Below are 19028 nucleotides of genomic sequence, written 5' to 3'. Positions count from 1 at the left end.
CAGGTGAGATAAAATCTACAGTGCTGCTTTCAGATCACTGGCAGCATTCTTGTGTTTAGGCTCATAGGAAAAGCTCTTTATCAAAGTGACCATTGCTGATATATGCTTCTATTAAAGTCAGATGAGGCATAAGGAATGATTTTAGTAATTTTTGTCCCAAAATATTTAACAAGAATCATACTTTTCTTGAATATATATATATTCTACCTGCTTCCATGAATATAGACAAAACATTTTTGCCAATATATCTCATGGACCTTTTTACCCCCTCCCTAAATTAGGAAAATGAGGCTGGTTTTAAAAAGTAAATAAAAGGAGGCAGATAAAACTTTGGACAACAGCTGCATTGCTCACAATCTTTTTCTTTTTACCATTGCCATTGTATAGTGATCTTGATTTATAAATTTAGAACATTTGAAGAGCATGCAGAGTAAAGGGCTTCTAAAGTGTAAAGAATCATTGTGTCAGGGAGCTGCTGGCTCATAAGATTCCTCTTTGAGAGAGCTCCCACATAACAGAGTTTCTTTTTGTCAGATGTCAAAATTTCACATACCAAAACAAGGACACAAACTGAAGACTCCAATCTAGACTGTGGTGCAGTAAATAATATTTACCTCAAGGACATTGTAGCAGTCATGCAGTCGTCCATTTTACTCTTTGGAAACTTTATGTATTTTAAGCAGAAGTCCATAACATGTTTGGTTCATAACCTGCAGTAATTCATCTGTCAAGAGGGAAGAGTTGACATGTGGGTCATAAGGGTATTAGGGTAGGGAGAAAGACCCTTCTGTAGTGTTGGTTGGTTCTTACATTGACATTTCTTAAAAAACTTCCTCATATGTTCTTTGGGTGGGTGTTACTGGACTGCATTTCAATATCTTAATTGCTATTAAATGTACAGAAGGAAAAAGGTGATGTCTCTTGCCTAAAATTATTCACTTTAAAAAAAAGTATATGATTGTCATAAAGCCCTTGTCATTTTAGCCATTAATGCTCCCAAAGCATGTTTCAGATGGGAAGGGGTGTTATTCCTGGAGCTCTGGCCTGAATCCAGTGCAGGTGATTACATTCTCTCTCTATGGGTTTCTCTGTTTTTTTCTGAGGCATTCTTCTCCACCTTCTGCCCTACCCTGCTCTGTAATGTTGCAGTGTGCTAGTTAGCCAGCTGCTGCTTTGCACCTGAAAAGTGTGTATCTTTAGTAGCAGTGAGCAAATTGAACCCTTTGTAAGACTTAATATGTGTAAAGCACTTGGAAATTCTCTGGTGAATGGCAATAGGCACTGTATACAATTGATGCCTCCATTTAATTGAAGAAATTATTGTGACAACTTGTTAATTACCACTGGGTTGGGTTTTTTTGTTGGTTTGTTTTTTAGTTTTGTTTTTTGGGGGGTTTTGTTGTGTTTTTGTTTTGTTTTATTTTTGTTGTTGTTTGTTTGTTTTTTAGTTTTAATTTGTGGGTTCATATACATGGAAGCTTCAATAATTAGATGCTGGCTTTTGTATTGTCTACACAGTCTGTTTAATAAAGTGCCTTTCAGCAGAATGTAACACCATGATATCAGATCACAATTGTCTTAGAATCTTAATGAATCAATATGGCTAGAGTTTTATTTTATAAGAATCTTTTTTGTTTTTCTTTTGGAAATAGAAACACTGCTGGAGTACAAGCAGAGCTTCTTTTGGCTTCTCTTTTCTAATGCAATGGATCTTATTATCAGATGACCCAGTGTCAAGAACAGGAGTTGTTCATATGTTGAATTTTGTAAAAAAGGAAAAATGGATTCAATATGGCATTGGCAAAACTCTTGGCCAGCTTTTGTCTATTCTTTATGCTCCTATAGGTGATTATTTATTTTTTTCCCTGGATCTTCAGACACATTTTGCCACATGTACTCTCAGTCATTTTGGTGAGTTATTCCCATTGAAATAGTAGTAGTCTTAAGTGTGATGGTTAGAATAAATGCCAATTTTTAGCCATGAAAGTCCAGTTATAATTTTTCTTTCTGGAAACTGTAACAGCAATACTTCTGAAAGAGAAAACCAGTGGCAAACTATCACGACCATAGGATCTACCTGGAATTTTGTACATGTTTACAGGTTAGAAAGAACTGTCATGGCTGATATTTTATATTTATTGCTTGTTTTGACTGTGGTTGGGTGTTCACAGTTCTCACAGCAGGCTCAGCAGTGTATTTGTGTGCTGTGTTAGGATAAAGCCTGGCTTTGCTGATTCACTGACCCATGAAGGGTTCCCCAGCTCTGAGAGGGTTTTGGCCACAGGGGCCACTGCCAGTGGGGACAAGGATGGTTTGTTGTGACCTTCTCAGGAGCATATCTTGCAGAAAGAACAGCTAAAGAACCATGACTTTATCACATAAAGTATGATGCAAGTGCATCATATAGCATCCTATCATGAAATGCTAGATTTTTTGTTTTTTAGTGTTGCTGTAGTCAGATGGATGGAGTCAGAGAGGACAGGAGCTAAAATAAAGGTAAAATGAATGCACTACTATTTCTAATCACTTAGGAAACAGTGCAAATGCCTAAAAATAGTAGCCTGGTGCCATTTTAGATACTCTAAAGTATACAGCAGAACCCTGTAGGGATGACAGATAAGTATCTTATATAGTAGATATAAGTTTTTTTTGAAGCCACCATGAGAGACCAGGCATGGAAACAGCAGTAGAAACTTGTGTTTAAGCAGCTGAATCCTTCCTTTCTTCTGCTAAAACAGAGATTGTGTGCTTGAAATATTGGCAGGTCAAGAACACCAGAGCATTACAAAAAATAATCCTTCCCTTCACTAACTTCAGCCAGAGTGTGGTCCAAGAGTCAGATAGGGCTGTGGTGAGGTCATCTCCTAAAAGCTCAAGCCTATCAGTCATTCTCTCTTCATTAATGACTAAGAGCATGACCAATTTAAAGCTGGTTTATGAGTTAGTTCAGGGAAAAAAAAAAAATAATTTGTTTTCAGAGAAGGGCTAATATTTCTTCACTTGTCTCCACCCTTACCAGAAATGTATAGGTCAAAGGGCTATTTTGTAAGAAATCCTGAATTTTTTTGCTTATGAGTTTCTAAAACTGCTCCTTTTATGAAAGAAAAAAGATACAGCACAGGTTCATTTCCTCCCTTAATGTCATATCGAAGTTATAAGTTCTGGTTCCAGTTCCTGAATGTTAACTGAAGCTGATACTAACATTTTTTTATTTTTTCCATCTTGCAGACAATGGACCTGGCATAAAATCTTCAAGATTTGGTGACTTAGGTTATGGATCTGTGTTTCAGGGGAAAGTCAGGAGTTCATTGTGTGGATAAAAAGTAAAAATATTTGTGACTAAGGACTGGTGTTCTCTTTGAAGGAATTAGTGAGATTATAAAACTTTTGGAGTAAATTGTTGCCCTAATTTATCTTATTCATCCGAGAAAGGTGTTCATAGGAAAATATACAAATTGTAATTAACTCTGTAATTAGAAACATGTCTAAAATTAGATAAGGAAAATGTCAATCACATTTCAAAAGTGGCATTGCTTTGAATCCTGTTCTGTGAATGATCTGTTTTAGAGGTAGGTTTTCTTGAGACTTTAGCAGACAGGGAGCCTGTCCTTAAGAGATATACATTTAATTTTCTAATGTATACAAGTTATGCTATAGTTAAAATGTATTAAATGTCTTTACATCAAGGAATCTAGTAAGGCATGTGCATTGTCCCAGAGATGATTCATTTCTCCTTCAGCCTTGGTGGGGTTTGAAAACCTTAGGCATTCTTTCCTGTAAAAGAACCTGTGGGATCTTTGCTTAATGATTAAATTTCTGTTGCCTTTGTGATGCTGACTTATGAGCTTGAAGCAGGAGATTAAGTTTTTTCACATCAGTACAGCAAACCATGCTGTGTATCTTATTCTGGTGGATTTCATCAGGAAATGTATCATTTGGGTTAAATAAGAGGTGAATTCAGGACTGAGAAATTAAGATTTTTTTTTTTCTTCACACATTATAAGACTAAACATACAACTTTGTTCATGTAACAGTTACAAACAGCTCACTGTGTAGGCCAAATGCTCTCTAATGCAGTAAAATTAAGAAATAATATGCTTTGAAAGTGATTTATGAGTGTGGTTAAACTGCCAGATTTACAAAGAAATAGTTCAGATCTTGGGAAGCCTCAGGAGTCACGTCAAAAATGAATTTGACCATGATTTAAACTGCTACTTTTCTTACATGACATTTAATATGTGTACTTTGGAGGCCCATATGTCTTTAATAAAATAGCATTAAGTTTTAAATATGATATGAATGCAGTTAGTTTCTAAATTCATAACCTTTTCCACAACTCCAAAATGCTAACCAATAAGGGAGTCACACATGCAATAAAACATAAACCTTAGAAAATAGTTTTTTATTAGAGCAGTTAGACATTTGGCAGCTGAGTTGTAATGCAATAAATACATGCAGCCAGTGTGGGTTTATCAGTCTTTGTTTACACTGTAAGCAACTGGGACCAGACAACTAATTATAACTGAGGAGCAAAGGTCATGAAAATATATTTTGTCCAGTGAATCTGTGCTTGCTAGGTGAACCCTATAATGCTAAGAAAAGTATTTTATTAAAAAGAAGCACTACAGCATGCTTCCCAGTTGAGTTTGTCAGAGAATATAATGTTTATTAGAGAGTCATATAATTTAAGACTGTTCTGAAGTAGTAAGTGCATCAAAAATCATGAAAATATAGTTGTGAAAAAACATGCAGAATTTACAAAGGATTTCAATGTTCATCAAATGGTGGCCAAAAGAGTTCAGTGTTTCATGAAAATAGCAAAATGTCTATGCTGAAGTTATTAATGACAAAAGAATGCTATCATATTTTTAGGGGTATTTTTGTGCAATTTGAGGTGTTCTATTAATTTTATTAAAATAATGTATTTTTACATTACTTTCTGGAACAGAAGCTAGCCCACAACAAAACCAGCTTTCTAGGTAGCTCGAGCTTTTACTCAGAACAGCAAATTCTGGTTTGCTTGTTGGGTTCTTCTATTTATTCAATATGCACAGAACAATGCTGCAAGCCTGTTCACATTTTCTAGGTAGTCTGACTTTTTAAAGAAGACTATTGAAATGGTATGGGAGCTGTGAAAAGACAGATTTTCTGTGTACTCTAAAGTGGGTGGGGAGGTGGGGCATAAAAACTTGATTGTGGTATACTTTGTCCTTCCAAATGCTTTCAGTGATTTGATTTCTGGTCAGTGTGGCTCTAGAAAAATGAGAAAAACTAAAATAAAAAAGTCTGCTTTGAGATGTATTGCAAAGTACATATTCAAATGCTAATCTCTATTCCTCCAGAATTATGGGTCCCCTAGAGCATCCAGAAAATTATTAACAGCATGTAATCCAGCTCAGTTTGAATGCATCTTTACTCTGTTAGCCAAATCTTTACACAATACAAATCATTCTACCTATAAAAGCACAAATATGTTATTGTTCTCAACAGGCAATTTAATGCAGCTATAGGGAGGAGAATAAGAGAAAAGAAGATTACAAGCTAGCTGATCATGCTTTTATTTCTCTTAAATCTCTCAGCATTTCTCTGTGGTTGTACTTGTTTAAAGATTGTACACAACTGTGCAGTCTATATGATTTGGGAAGCAAATCAGCCTTAATATGAAGTTTCAATGGGTGTAGTTTTTAGGGGATTTGATACATTTATCACAAATATACATTTTACCCCAGAAGCAATGCTGAACCTGTAATCTTTTTCCTTATAATTCTTTTGAAGGTTCCAGTTTTGCTGTAGAGAGCTCAGTTATTTTTGCCACCCAGTTGTGCAGCTTTAGCTGTAGAATAGCTATTAAAGCTAATTATTTTCTGGAGGGTTTTCTCAAAAGGACTATTAGTGTGAATACATACAGAAAGCATATGAACAAGGAAGAAAGCCATTTTATTGAAATAAAACACAGCTATCCCCAGTCATGCTGTGGAGTCAGGATCCTGCTCCAGTGGACTTATGCAAATGTACAAAGTTTAACTCACTATTCTTATAAGCAGGAAGGTGGGTCCACTCTGGCATATGTGTGCAAATTGTTGGTTTTTTATCACTACATTCTGCCTTATCACTCCTTGCATTACACCTGACTCTGGCTTGTGACTCTCACTGTAAAGTTTTGCATCTATATCATAATAATTCTTTTGCTCTTTTGTGTTGCTTTTCTTATTTTCCACTAAGCATGTGTCATTATGTTATGTATCTCCTACCTAATCACCAGTGATTGGAAATTTTTGAAAAATGTTTAGATATGAGTAAGCAGTCAGCCTATTATTATTATTAATTGCACACAGACAATGTGACATGTTGGTTTTAAAGTGAAAGGTGAAGGCACTAACACAAGAGAAATATCTAGGAAGAAGAATGGAGTAGGAGAGGCAATGAACATTCCTATTCTACCTGTTTTTATCAAGTCCATCAAGCAGGAACTGGATTAAACTGTAAATAATTAGTAGAAAAAAATAATTTCTGAGTTTGAAATAGGGCATCATGTTTTGAAGTTAGCTACAGGTCTAGTCCATTGGACTGTTGAACATAAAGCATAAAATAGATTTGCTGCTGAGTCTTAGAGCTGTTCTGGGACAACTTGCTCACTTTGCATGCATTTTGGCAGGAGTTTTGGGCTCTTTCATGTTGCATATTGTTCAAGAGAAGTCTAACAGGCACAGTATTAATCCAATGCCCCAGGACTGCTCAAATTTTTAACTATCTTGCTTTCCTATAATACCTCCCAGCTTTTTTCCTTCTTCTTATGTGATAATTTTTCATATCTTTATGGTCTGAATAAGACTCCACAGGGCTATTTCTTCTTAAAAACAAGTCTAAGATGTTGTGTGCAATTCTGAAAGATGGAATGCTCTAACAGGCCAGGCAAAAGCTCTGTATGTGTGACACAAATTTTTTTTTTTCACATGGAGAAAACCTTTGAATCCACTTTTATGTTGTTGAGGAGGCTCTGAAGGAGTGGTCTGCTGTGTGAGCAGCAGAAACAAATGGAGACCTGTGCCATGTCAAATGGTTATGCCAAAGCAGAAGTCACTGAAATATCTGCATGTGTTTTTCTAGTCTCAAAACAACCAAACAATCACTCTCTAAATATAAACAAAAGCTGTATTGGCAAAATCCTCAGGAGCAGCTATCCAGGTAATAACCTGAGAGGAATACTTTGGGTTTTGTTGTTTATCTCTGGCAGAAGAGATCTTTTACAGGGTGAGAAAATAATTCAGATTGTTAGTAGAAATGTCTTTAAACTGAGCTCCTGTGCTAGGCCAGAATGCTGTTTCTGGTTTCTCAGTAAAGGACACACCTAACTTTCTGGGAAGCATTGCTGCAAGGCCATTGGCAGTTTCAAAGTAAGGAAAGAAAAAAATAGAATTAATTTTATTTCCCTGATTTATTTTTGAACATGAAACTAGATATGTTATTTTTCATAAGAACTTTTTGATTTAAAGGCAATACCAGCATAGCTTTCTGGGTCTTTTTCTGCCCCATATGTTTTCCAGTTTCTCTGGAGAGAACTTCTGAAGCCTTGTTGTTTATGTGAAGTGCTCTTTTGCTGTGCTCTTTCCTCCACCTCCCTGCAAGCAGAAATGAATAGATATGTTGTTGGTAGAGAACTTACTTGCTTTGTCCTCTTGAGGTCATATTTTGGCAAGCAGGAAGTCTATTTTTTGATTTGATAAACCCCTAGTGGGATATGGTTTGGCTTGTAAAAGCTGCTGTACACAGAGCCAATGGTTGTCTTGTCCTTTATAGCCTGGTCTTCCAAATTCTGCCCAGAATTCAGGGGAAACCAAAGATCACTGGCTGAGGCAGTGTCATATGAGAACTGCTGAAAATTTATGGAGCTCTAATTAAACCTCAAATGCACTAATTCAAGCCCCATAAATCTTGTGTAATACTGGTACAGTGAAGTGAACACGAGGGCTGATGTGGTCTGGGAGGACAAGGCAGATCCCTAATATTCTCTGCAGTTTTATTGCTGGGAAGCAATCATGGTGCAACCCAGGCTGTCCAGTGATCCCAAAGATAGCTCATAGATGTTAATTTAAAGTTCACTTTCACTCAGGGAATGTTGAAATGTTGTGTGCAGATAGACCAGCTATTACAAATTTGAAAAGTCAGATTTCTTTTTTTGGCTTCCCTTGCTGAGGAAAAAAAGTTTGGCTGAGGATTTTGCCTACACTGCAGTTACCTGAGGGTGAGAGTAGTTTCTTCCAACCCATGTGTCAATAACAATGAAAACACTGCATTATCAGGACTGCTGTTTAGATGAATGCATGATGTATCTATTCTGTGTGGCAGAAAATATTATTCTTTCATATGCTCTCCTATAGAAATAGATTAATCAAATACTAATATGCCATGTAAATTGAAAACTGTAGCTACTTAATCTCAAGATGGAGAAGAGCTTAAATTGATCATATACCATTTTTTTCATCTGTACTATTATCATGGTGGAATACTTTTAGTTGGTAGAAACTTGCTGTAGTGAGAATAAAATAAATAATTTACTTATCCCCATGACTGCACTTCTCAGCCTTGCCTGAAGAGCCACCCCTTTGTATCTGTAGTAAAATCCTGCCTGTGATGTAGTGGCTAGAAACAATTTACATTATCAGTACAGCCAGGATTTCATGCTTTCTCTTCTACACTGTTCAAATAAATACTTATTTTTCTTATGTAATTTGTATTGGAAAAGGCTTATTTTTTAAAGGGACTATGGACTGTGTGTTGGGTTTACATGTAGGCTTTCAGTGCTGGCTCTTCTCCATCCAGAAACAAGTCAGAAAAATGGAATAATGACTTTTTGCTGTGTTAGGGCCATAATAAAAATTGTCTATCAAGAAAAGCAGATGGGCTAGATGAAATTAAAATCTTGTACTCATAAGGCAGCCTGAGAGCATAAGACACCACTATTGGAGGATTGGTAGTGTGGCCCTGATGTGGACCTTGTGTGCAGATTCAAACACCTGTTTGTGTGCTATTTCCAGCCCTCCAGGATTTGAGAAGGTTTTTTGAAGGCTAAGAGCTTCATTGTCTTTACACAATCTTTTCTTTCTCTGGGTTCTCCGTAAGTTGAGAAGTCTTTTAAAGCCCTGTGTCAGTTCTGTTCCTCGTGTGAAGTCTTTATAAATATTTATACAGCCCTGCTGAGGAAGAGTCAATCCATTAGACTGCTTTAGGCTAAGATTAGCACTTCTGAAGCCTATTTAACCAGATATGAGTTTACTTTATTTAATAACATTAAAGAGATAGTAAAAGAAAGCTTCTTTATCAGATAATGGTAAGATCCATGAAACAGGTTTATTAATGTCTAACTATCAAATTATACTTGCCTCAAAATTCATGGAAGTAGCAGAGTAATTGCCTATTTGATTTCAGGCAGATTAACATGCTTGTTAACGTTGAGCTGTTTCCAGTGTGTGAAGCCCTTGGTGAGGTCAGCAGCCAGCCCTGCTCTCATCCCCAGTGGAGCAGTGCTGCTCTGGCATTCCATGGCAGCTGATGCTGATTGCTTCCTCTCTTTTCTTTCTTTTTCCTTCTCAAGTATTTTATGGTGCTCATGCAGAAGCATCCTGTGAGTCATGCTTGATCCGTACAGATATCCATACATGTGCCAATGCTTGCCACAGGCAGCTTGCCCATGTAGAAGTGAAGTGGAACATCAAGGTAGAGATATCAGGGATGTTGGTCTGCTGGTGCTCCAACACAGGCTGAAGGTTTCTGGTATTACTGTTAACTTCTAGGGGAAAAAATGTCTTTTGGATAGTACAGACCTCTGGTAACACTGGAAACAAATCTTCCAGGCAGAAGCATAACTTTATGGTTATTTTTGCAGACCTATATAAAGGGTAAGTATATTTTGAGTTTAGTCACATGTGCCACATAAGAGACACCAATCATTGCATGTGTGGATGTCTATTTATAGTAACCATCTGACCACATACCTCTGAAACAACCATTTCCTTTAATTTATATTTATTTATTATCCCTGAATCTCTGGTATGTTTTCAGAATTCTCTTGGCAGTCATATGAGAGTTTTGTAGCTCCTGAAACCATCATATTGTCATATTTTATATGTACCCGAGAGTTGAGGATTATACAATCAAGAAAACTGTCCTTGCTATTCCTTTGTTCTTTTTCCACCCTCCCCCCTGCTGCAGACCAACTTCTAGAAGGTGTTAGTCCCAAATTCTTTCTGTATCACTCAGAGAAAGAGACTTTGAGAGACAGTTGTACCAAGGAGAATCTTCATTCCTTCTAATTACTCCCTCTGGAGTAAGAAGTGATGAATGCAGTTCCTCAGTCCCCAGCCCAGCCACTCCCACCACACAAACTGGCTCCAAAGAACCTTTGTTTCATTCAAACACAGGTATTCAAATCTCCCTTTCCATCTCTATTTCTCTCCTCATCCCTGCTTCCTAAGCAGGGCAGATGGACCCTCATGAACGGTGGGATCTGGAATAATCTTCAAGGTGATGTCAGAACAACGTGATTAAAGTTCTTTTATGGTGCAAGAAGAGGCACTAGCACTGAAACATTTTCTTTGCAGTCACAGCAGTTGAGGTTAGTTTGCCTTCTGCTGTGCCTTCCCCTTTGCCACCCCCTCTAGAAAAAATGGAGGCTGTATTAGAAGGGCTTGTATTTTCAGGAATAACTTTTTTCCCTTTTCAATGTGCTTGTTGCAGCCCTGAAGATATAAATGCTGTAGACTGTTTCAATGTCATAAATGACTTTTTTTTTTTTTTTTTTTTTTTTTTTTTTTCATGAACCTTCTGCTGAAAATTCTGGAGCCAAGTTCTATATTTGACTCCTCTTTGAGTTATCTTCTGTAACTTTTTTCCTGTTTTTCATTAATATTTGTTTCTCTAATTAAGGTCATTACAGAAAGTAAGACTCAAAATAGCAAGTGTAGGATGTTAACTTTAAATTTATTTTGCTTAATTTCATTTTTCTGAACACCTTTTAAGTTGGTTCAGTACAATCATAACTCCAAGTTCTTCCAGATGAAAAAAGAAAAGTAATTTTTATTTCTCTAATTCTCTCTCTTTTTGAGTGACTAAAATATGGTAATTTGGTTTGTAAAGAGGACATCTGCTGGGTTTTTGTCACCTTAGATCTGCACTTTGGTTGCTAATGAGTAGAACTGCAGCTCTTGCCCTTGAGAAGTGAAAACAGGCTGTAAGTGTGGAGAGAAGGTGGCTGGGAAAATCTGAATAGTAAGCTCACTATCCCTTTTTCTTTAAAACAGCATGTCTATAAGTTGCTTTGAGCAGCAATAATAGAGAAAAGTTGTAAAAAACCAAGAAAAACATAGAAAAGAAGTGTTAACTGAATTAGAGGAACCTAGAAATATGAACCAGTTTGGATTTATTTCTCCTGTGGCATCAGAAAAGTTGCAAAAATTGAAGATAATGCCAATGTTTCCATCACTGAGCAGCTGTACTGGAAGAAAACACCCACTAAACCTTCTTAGCACAATCCAGTTAAAGCAGCCTTATGCTTCCTGGACACTTTCACTATTAGAACACACCCATTAACACTCATTTATGAAAGTCAGGGACTTTTGTGTGTTGTAATTCAATAAATACCACTTTAGTTAACAAACTGTCTCTTGAAGAACTATGTCCCTGGGTGATTATAACTGCTTGTGCCTGTTTGAAAATTATTTTGGGTGAACTTAATCCTACCTATCAGTTCCACTGAAATACAGCATTTCTGTGTCAGTCTTATCAAAAGTGAACACATTTTTAATAGAAACTCTGTGAGTATTGTATTTTATCACTGTATTTGTCTGACTAATTTTAAAAAAGATGAAAGTTTTACATACCATCCCAAAGATAACAAGAGGTCACACAGCAAGCCCCACATCTACAGATTAGTTGCCTCTGAAGATCTGAGTCATGTTTTTCTTATAAATCATATGGAATGGCCCATTATGAGCACCTTGTACAACTCAAAGGGCTTTATGATTGTTAACAGCTTCTGTGGTAGTGATTTACTGGCTAATTTGAGACAAAATATGTTGCAGTGTGGGCTAAGAGAATGTGTTATCCTATCTGCATAAATAATAGTCTGTTATTGGTTGTGCACTTCAGAAACAAGTGGAATGTGGATTACCTTATATCTTCCAACTGGATTTGACATTTCAACTTTTACTTATGACTTAAATCAACCTGGTTAGGGACAAAGTGTAAAGTTGAATAATGCATTAATTTTTTCCCCTGCATGTTATCCATCACTGTACTAACCTGTGAACTAAATGTAAGTTGTAACACTTGTAATCAGTCTGTAACTGCAATTTATTCAATTGAAGACCATCTTATTAGTGTAAAAATAGTTTCAAGAGACATTTTTATAATGACTGTGATAAAACTTTGATGTATCCTAAAATGTGTGCAATGTAAGACATTTATAATAGCCCCAAGTGTAATATTAACACAGCCTTTTAATGCATGTAAAAAGAGATCAGTTAGTTTTGATTATATTACCCAATATAGGTTTGATTCTCTTTTGGAGTTAAAGCATTGCTTGCTGGTTCTAAATGTCAAAATTATTGGAATTTGAAGACAGGTAAATGAAGTCCCTGTTTTTGAGATGTACTGGGCAGGTAAAAAGAGGCAAAGAGGAGTTACTCAATTCCTATGTGGCCAATGTCACTTTATCCATGCATGGATGTGGGTTTCTGAAGAGTGTTATAATGAGATCTTGCCCACCAGAGACCTGGTGATAAATTCCAAATGTTAGATCAAGAGGTAAATGGATAGATACCCAAACACCCTGTGTAGATCCTTGAATATAATGGGAGTTTCAGCCTTTTTTTTAAATTTTATTTTAATTTGTTATTTAAATGTATTAAAATTATACTGTTGAAAAGACAAGAATTTAAATTCTCAGAACAGCTGAATGGAACATTTATTACTGGCTTTCATAGAAAGCTTCTCCAAATGATGTGAAATTATGGGAAAGAATATTATCAAACACTTTCCCTTCAGAATTTGTCTCATAGTTGCAATCTTCTCTATCTGCTGAAAATCTTGAAAAATTTTACAGAATTTGTTCTTAAGATTCAAAGTTTCTTTATAGTCTTCAAATTTTAAGAATTAAAGCCAGTCCTGCCCTTCATTAGAAGTAAAGGCCTTAATGTAAATTTACATCACTGAGACAGTTTTTCACTTGGCATGACATTATTGCATTAATGTTTCTTTTTAATCCTTTGAGTGTGTCACATTTCTTAAACATTTCTTCAGCGACCTTCTTATCTCCCACAAATTCATCTTTTGTCAGAGAATTTCCCTGACCTTTCTTTTTTCTACCTTTTTCTATGGTTATGTTTCATTAAAGTAACCAAGAACAAATTTCCTTGTGTGTCTAGGACATCTATCTGGGTTTGATAAACCAGTAATTGCAGGTTATTATTACTTCTGTGTAAGGTGATGAAATAATTAATCATAATAACTGTTTAAAGTATTGTTAGATTTTGGATTCCATATCCTTCAGTAAAATAATATTGCATTTAGAGAGGTTACATAGCAATTTCACTGGGTAAGAATGAATCTGTGGTGGTCTATAAGAAAGTATGTTGGGGGTGGGGGGAAGGGGAAGAGAGATAAAAACCTTTCTTCTGAAAATAGTAATTATTTAAATGTATAGTGTGGCAAAAAACACCCAAAAGCTTTTTTTCTGCAAATACAGAACTAATTGTCAGCTGGCTTTCTTGAGTATTTCTCAGTGACTTTTCTTTTTTTTGTGGAAAATTCCTAATAGTATATCTGCACTAGTTGTTCAGACAATTGTGTGACTGATTCCTTTCAGAGTTGATAGTGATTTTGGATGGGTTTTGCTAAAGAAACTACCATTTCAGGATTATATAAGATATTTTTATTTGGATGAATATTTCAGGCTCAAAATTCTGCAATTTAGCGGCATTATGTGAAATATATTTTAAACTATAATTTCACTTAACAATGTTAAATTATTAAAGCTGTCACATCCTGAGGAACAGTAGTTTGAGTGCATCTATCCTATACAAACCTCATGGTGACTTTGGGAAGTAGGAGAGATATCTGGAGATAATACTGCTGAGTTGAAGCTCAGTTGTTCATCAGAAGACTCTTTCTAGGATGATTATGGTAGAAAATAATTTCCCATAAACCTTGCTGTGAATCACTTGAGTAAAACCCACTGTATGTATTATAGGCAATGTCTTATCTGGTGTTGTTCATAGTAAGCTGTGATGTGTAGCTGGCAGGACAAGAAGCTTTGATGAAGACAACTTCCAGAGTTTATATTCTGCTTTCACATTGCAGGATATGTGAGTAGTCTCAATTCCATATCAGCAGAGAAATAATTAACTTCACTTTCCCAATTAAGAGCAGGCTGCAGAGTAGCCATTGGCTTCAGAAAAAAAGTCTAGTATATTATTCAAGCTAGAAATTATTCTCAGTGGCCAGGTCTTGGCAGATAGTTGGACATCACTGTTTTTTGGAGGGATGTGCTTCCTCCACCTAGTACAGAATAGAACAGTTAAGCTTGTCAGAATTTCAAAATCTTTATATGTGCCAGTAAGAAATAACTTTGGGCTGAAACATCAAATCTTTGCACAAGGCATTACTGAAAAATAAATGCAAAACCTGAGTGATTTATTTGTGCAGGAAAACTCCTGTGATTTTAGGATTGCTGCAAGAATCAGCTGTTATAAACCACAAAAGCATGTACATATGGTGAAGAAAGTAGCTCAAAAGTAATGTAAAATCTGATACAAATAAAATGTGCATTTACAGGTGCATATTACATACAAATGTGCACTATGGAATATAATAAAAAAGCTGTAAGTGCTGAGACAGAAAACTATTAACATTATATTGTTTCTCAAAGTCTATAGGAAAATACAAAGGAAATGGTAAATTTCACAAAGAGAGATTAAGTTTGTTAAAATGTTTATTATCAGAAGATTTGTAGGAACTTCCTACCCCCTCACCATATAAACATAATCATTCCATAGGTTAGGACAGAACCTGTGCTGTATCTTAAGCCTGTCAGTTCCCTGGGAGTGTCCAAGGCCAGGTTGGATGGAGCTCTGAGGAACCTGGCCCAGTGGAAGGTGTCCTGCCCACTGCAGGCAGCTGGAACAGGATAACTTTAGGTTCCCTTCCAACACAAACTCTCTTATGATACTGTGGTTCCATTATATGACAATTTTTAGAAAGGCATAGCACTGTAAATGAACTCTCTGTAGAATAATTAACTCAAACTTAACTCAGGGTAAGGCTAGGTAGATACTGACAGATCAGTTGTAGCTGACCAGGTCATATCTTTACAGAAAAATATTTAGGACTGTGATGTGGATCTAATAAGGAGACCAAAATTATAAAATCAAAGCAGCAAAAAGGTTGTTCTTGCATTTTTTTTTTACCTTCCTCATTCCAGATACTTGGCATAGATTTAGGTGTTATCTGGAAAGCAATTAGATTACTTGTCTTAATTAATTCATCTTTGGTATTTTTTATCTGAGCTTTATGCCACGTTTCTAGTGCATTCCATTCATTTTTTAGGAAGGCGTGTTTAGTATAATCTGTATTTATTTTACATGTTTCCTCTGCTGGATTTCAGCCATGTAAAATAAATGCTATGTTTATTATCCTCTTTGACTGCAGTATTTCAAGGACTTTCCCTCTTGGCAGCTTCTTTCCAAGGGTTCTTTATGTCCAGACCTGTCAGACTTTACAGACTGGGATGGAATAATGTGTGTTTGACTTGCCTCCCTTGCATGCACATTCCCTTGTTTCTGATCTAACAATGTGGATTTTGGAACTGTTTTGAAAAAAAATTTAAAAATTCATGGAAGATCTGGAGCAAAAGGGGAAGAGGAATGAAGCTTTTTGAAAAGCAAATTTGCCACAAAACACATGTATATAAAATATTTCTGTATTGCTGAAATCAATGTGTATTATCAGGTACTTGTATGACAGATGAGTTCTGAAATTAACCTGGTTTTTAATGCATTCTTTAAACCAGTTACTTTATGACCATATAATTTTCAGGAAATTATAATTTTTTGTTGTATATTCATGTGCTTTCCAAAGCTGGTGGAATATTTAATTAGTGCCTTGAGGGTCCAGAGGACCTTGAGGCTTCCTTTGTGCTGAAACAGCAACTCAAATGGTACCAAAACCCAAAGAAACTATAGCCACAGAAATTAACTTCTGAAGAGAGGTGCAAGCTGAATTACAGAGCTTCTGGTATTGGGGGAACCCCAAGGACAGAGTGTTGATACAGATATTAAATTTGTGTTTCAGGTTTTAGGAATCTTAGGTTGCATTTATTATTTCAGGTGCTTTTACCTGGACTTAAGCACCCTTAGAAAACATTCACAATTTCAGGAGAGAATGTTTCTTAGAATAAGATTACTTTTTAATCTACTATTTTTGGGGCTTATATTAAATATTCAGTTTGAGTAACTGCCTTTTCTTATCATAGGGCTTTGTTTGTAGTTTTACTCTAAATTTTACTGAAATAAAAATAATAGCCACTTTTCTGCAGTTTGATGGTCTGTGTGCAAAAGTGAATTGACTACTTCTGAATTTACTTTTAATTAATAATGATAATCATGTAGAATACAACTACGAAATGAGGTACAATTAGGGAAAAGATAATGTTTATTAACAAGAAATATCAGAGGGATAACCATGCAAATTGTAACAAAACCACAGATGAATAAGGTTTTCAGAAATCTAGAGGAGAAAAAAGTGGAAAGAAATTACTCAACTTACCCCCAAAATTCCTAAATTCTTATTTTTTTCCCCAAAAGCCAGTTTGGTCTCAAAACAATTTACAAGTTTTTACAGCAGTGTTGGGGCAGACTAAGAGGTACCTTGGTAGACTTAGCAGTCCAGCTCTGTGCTCTCAATGCCCATTCTAAGCCAGAGGGAGTTATGTTTCCATCTGCTTGAGAAGTTACTAGAAGTCTTTTCCTCCTTGTGTCTCCATGTCTGCATTAATGTAGATCTTAATAAATCCTAACAACTTCTACTGGTGTTGGGGTGATTATAACTAATGTTTCTCTCTACCAAGGTTATAAGACAAATGTTTTGAAGAAAAGCAATATGATGACAGAAAAGGACAAATTTTAGTAGGAGTGGCTTCTTGGCAGTAGTTAAGAGGAATTATGGATAGCACTTAAATAAAAAAATTGTTCTTTCATCTTACAGGGCTCTTCCAGGTGCTCCAAAGCTTCATTTCCTTCAGCATTTATCCCCAAAAATGTGGACTCAGCAGACTTTTGATAATCCAAGACTTTAGAGGCCTTGTTAAAATCTACTTGATGTCTTGTGCCTAAAGTTGGCCAAGCACTGGGCATTGTTGTTTCCCAGAAAAATCAGTGAAATCTTAGAATGCTCAACAGGTAGTGCTGAAATCCCATGAAAGTCTGGTGTAGTTTGTCTTCATATTTACTAGACAGATGTGGTCTTTTAAAATAAAATTAAAGAAAACCCAAAAACACAACCCTCCACCCAGTCTATTTGACAGTAGGGATATGCATGTGCCGTAATAAGTATATCAGCTTATAGGGGACAGTTTGATTATTAAGGATTTATTAAGAGTTATTTTGCAATCAATGATGCTTTAGGATGATGAAATCCAAATTTAAATTCCATTTATCAAACCTACTAAAATAAACTTACAGGATAATAGCAGCATTAAGGAATTGCTTTCCCTAACCTTAATTTGGAGATTGCTATTTCCTTGACAAAGTGGTGCACCTGGCAAGAAAGTCAAATCAGTATTTGATAGATGTAGCCTGTTTGGAGGTATTAATGAACAATTTGAAATTATGGTCATTATTTTCTTTATGGAAAACATTTTTAGAGGATATGATTTACACCAGCAACAAGCTTTTGTGCAGTACAAGAATCTAGAACTAGAGGCTTGAAACCAGAGAGTTTAGACTAGAGAAAGTTCATTTAAAAGTCATGTTTCCCATATAAATTATATGCAGTTGTGCAAACATGTCAAAGTTTGGTAAATTAAATTTGTTTAATGTAAATAATCTGAGACCAAAATAATAGCATTGCTTCAGGAAAAAAGATATTATGCTCCCACTTTCATAAAGTTTGTATAACTCCATGCAAGGAAGAACTCAACTGTTACTCTATGAAGAGTTATGATTTATTAAATCCAAGTCCATAAAGCATGCTCATAAATGTGTTTTAATTCCTTTAATTGGTCTGTATTCTAGGGACAGTGTTAAGACACAAAAACATAGACATATTCATTTTCTCTGGTTGAAACTTCAATGCCAAAGCCCTAATAGGTGCTACTGGAATTAACTGCTTAAGTGAAGAGAGAATTAGTGCAGGTGATGGCTGGAAGAATGGAAATTTACTAGTAGTCATGTTTTTCAGGTACAGCAAAAAGCAGTGTAATTTTACTTTGAAAAAGGCTATCTTCAATGTGAGGAGGCACCTACAGCTGTGGCATCAATAAAGATTATTTTTGGATGAATCAACATGCTGTATAGGAGCCAGGAGCTGTATAGAAACTGAAGTGGTCATTTCTTTACAAACAAATTTAACATTTAATGTGTTGACCATGGGAGAAGCTGAAATTTGCATGTAGGCCTAGAACTAATCCAAATTTTTGGGTTTCTTAACGTGTACAATTTTTTGAGCAAGACTGCCAACAATTAGAGGCTTTTGGCCAAGTCCCATGCAGTACTGAGTATTATGGCCCTAACCCAGGACGCTGCCATGGCATATTGTAAATAACTCTGTTGAAGTTTTCAAAAGTTAACCTTGTCCTGATTTCCTGGTTGTCTGAATGATGGCTTTTCCAGAGACTGAGGTGGGTTAGTGAAACTTTGATATTGCTGTGGAATTGAGGAAGAACTCTTCATATCAACCTGGTTCAGAAGAGCCTAGCCCAAAAACATGGGGCATTGACCAGTGGGCTCTTTCCAAAGTCTGTGCAGTGTCACAGTTCA

The 19028-nt window shown here is 35.9% G+C and overlaps 1 protein-coding gene across 1 annotated transcript in view; it reads left to right on the top strand.

Moving 5' to 3' along the window:
• The window catches only part of LRMDA (leucine rich melanocyte differentiation associated), a 608820-nt gene that overhangs the window by 366929 nt on the left and 222863 nt on the right, over nucleotides 1-19028 (top strand). The window lies entirely within an intron of this gene.

Source organism: Oenanthe melanoleuca, chromosome 6, assembly GCF_029582105.1.
Source record: "Oenanthe melanoleuca isolate GR-GAL-2019-014 chromosome 6, OMel1.0, whole genome shotgun sequence".
In the NCBI taxonomy this organism is placed as follows: Eukaryota; Metazoa; Chordata; class Aves; order Passeriformes; family Muscicapidae; genus Oenanthe; species Oenanthe melanoleuca.
The sequence above is the reverse complement of the archived record's forward strand: the minus strand, read 5'-3'. Positions and strand labels throughout refer to the sequence as shown.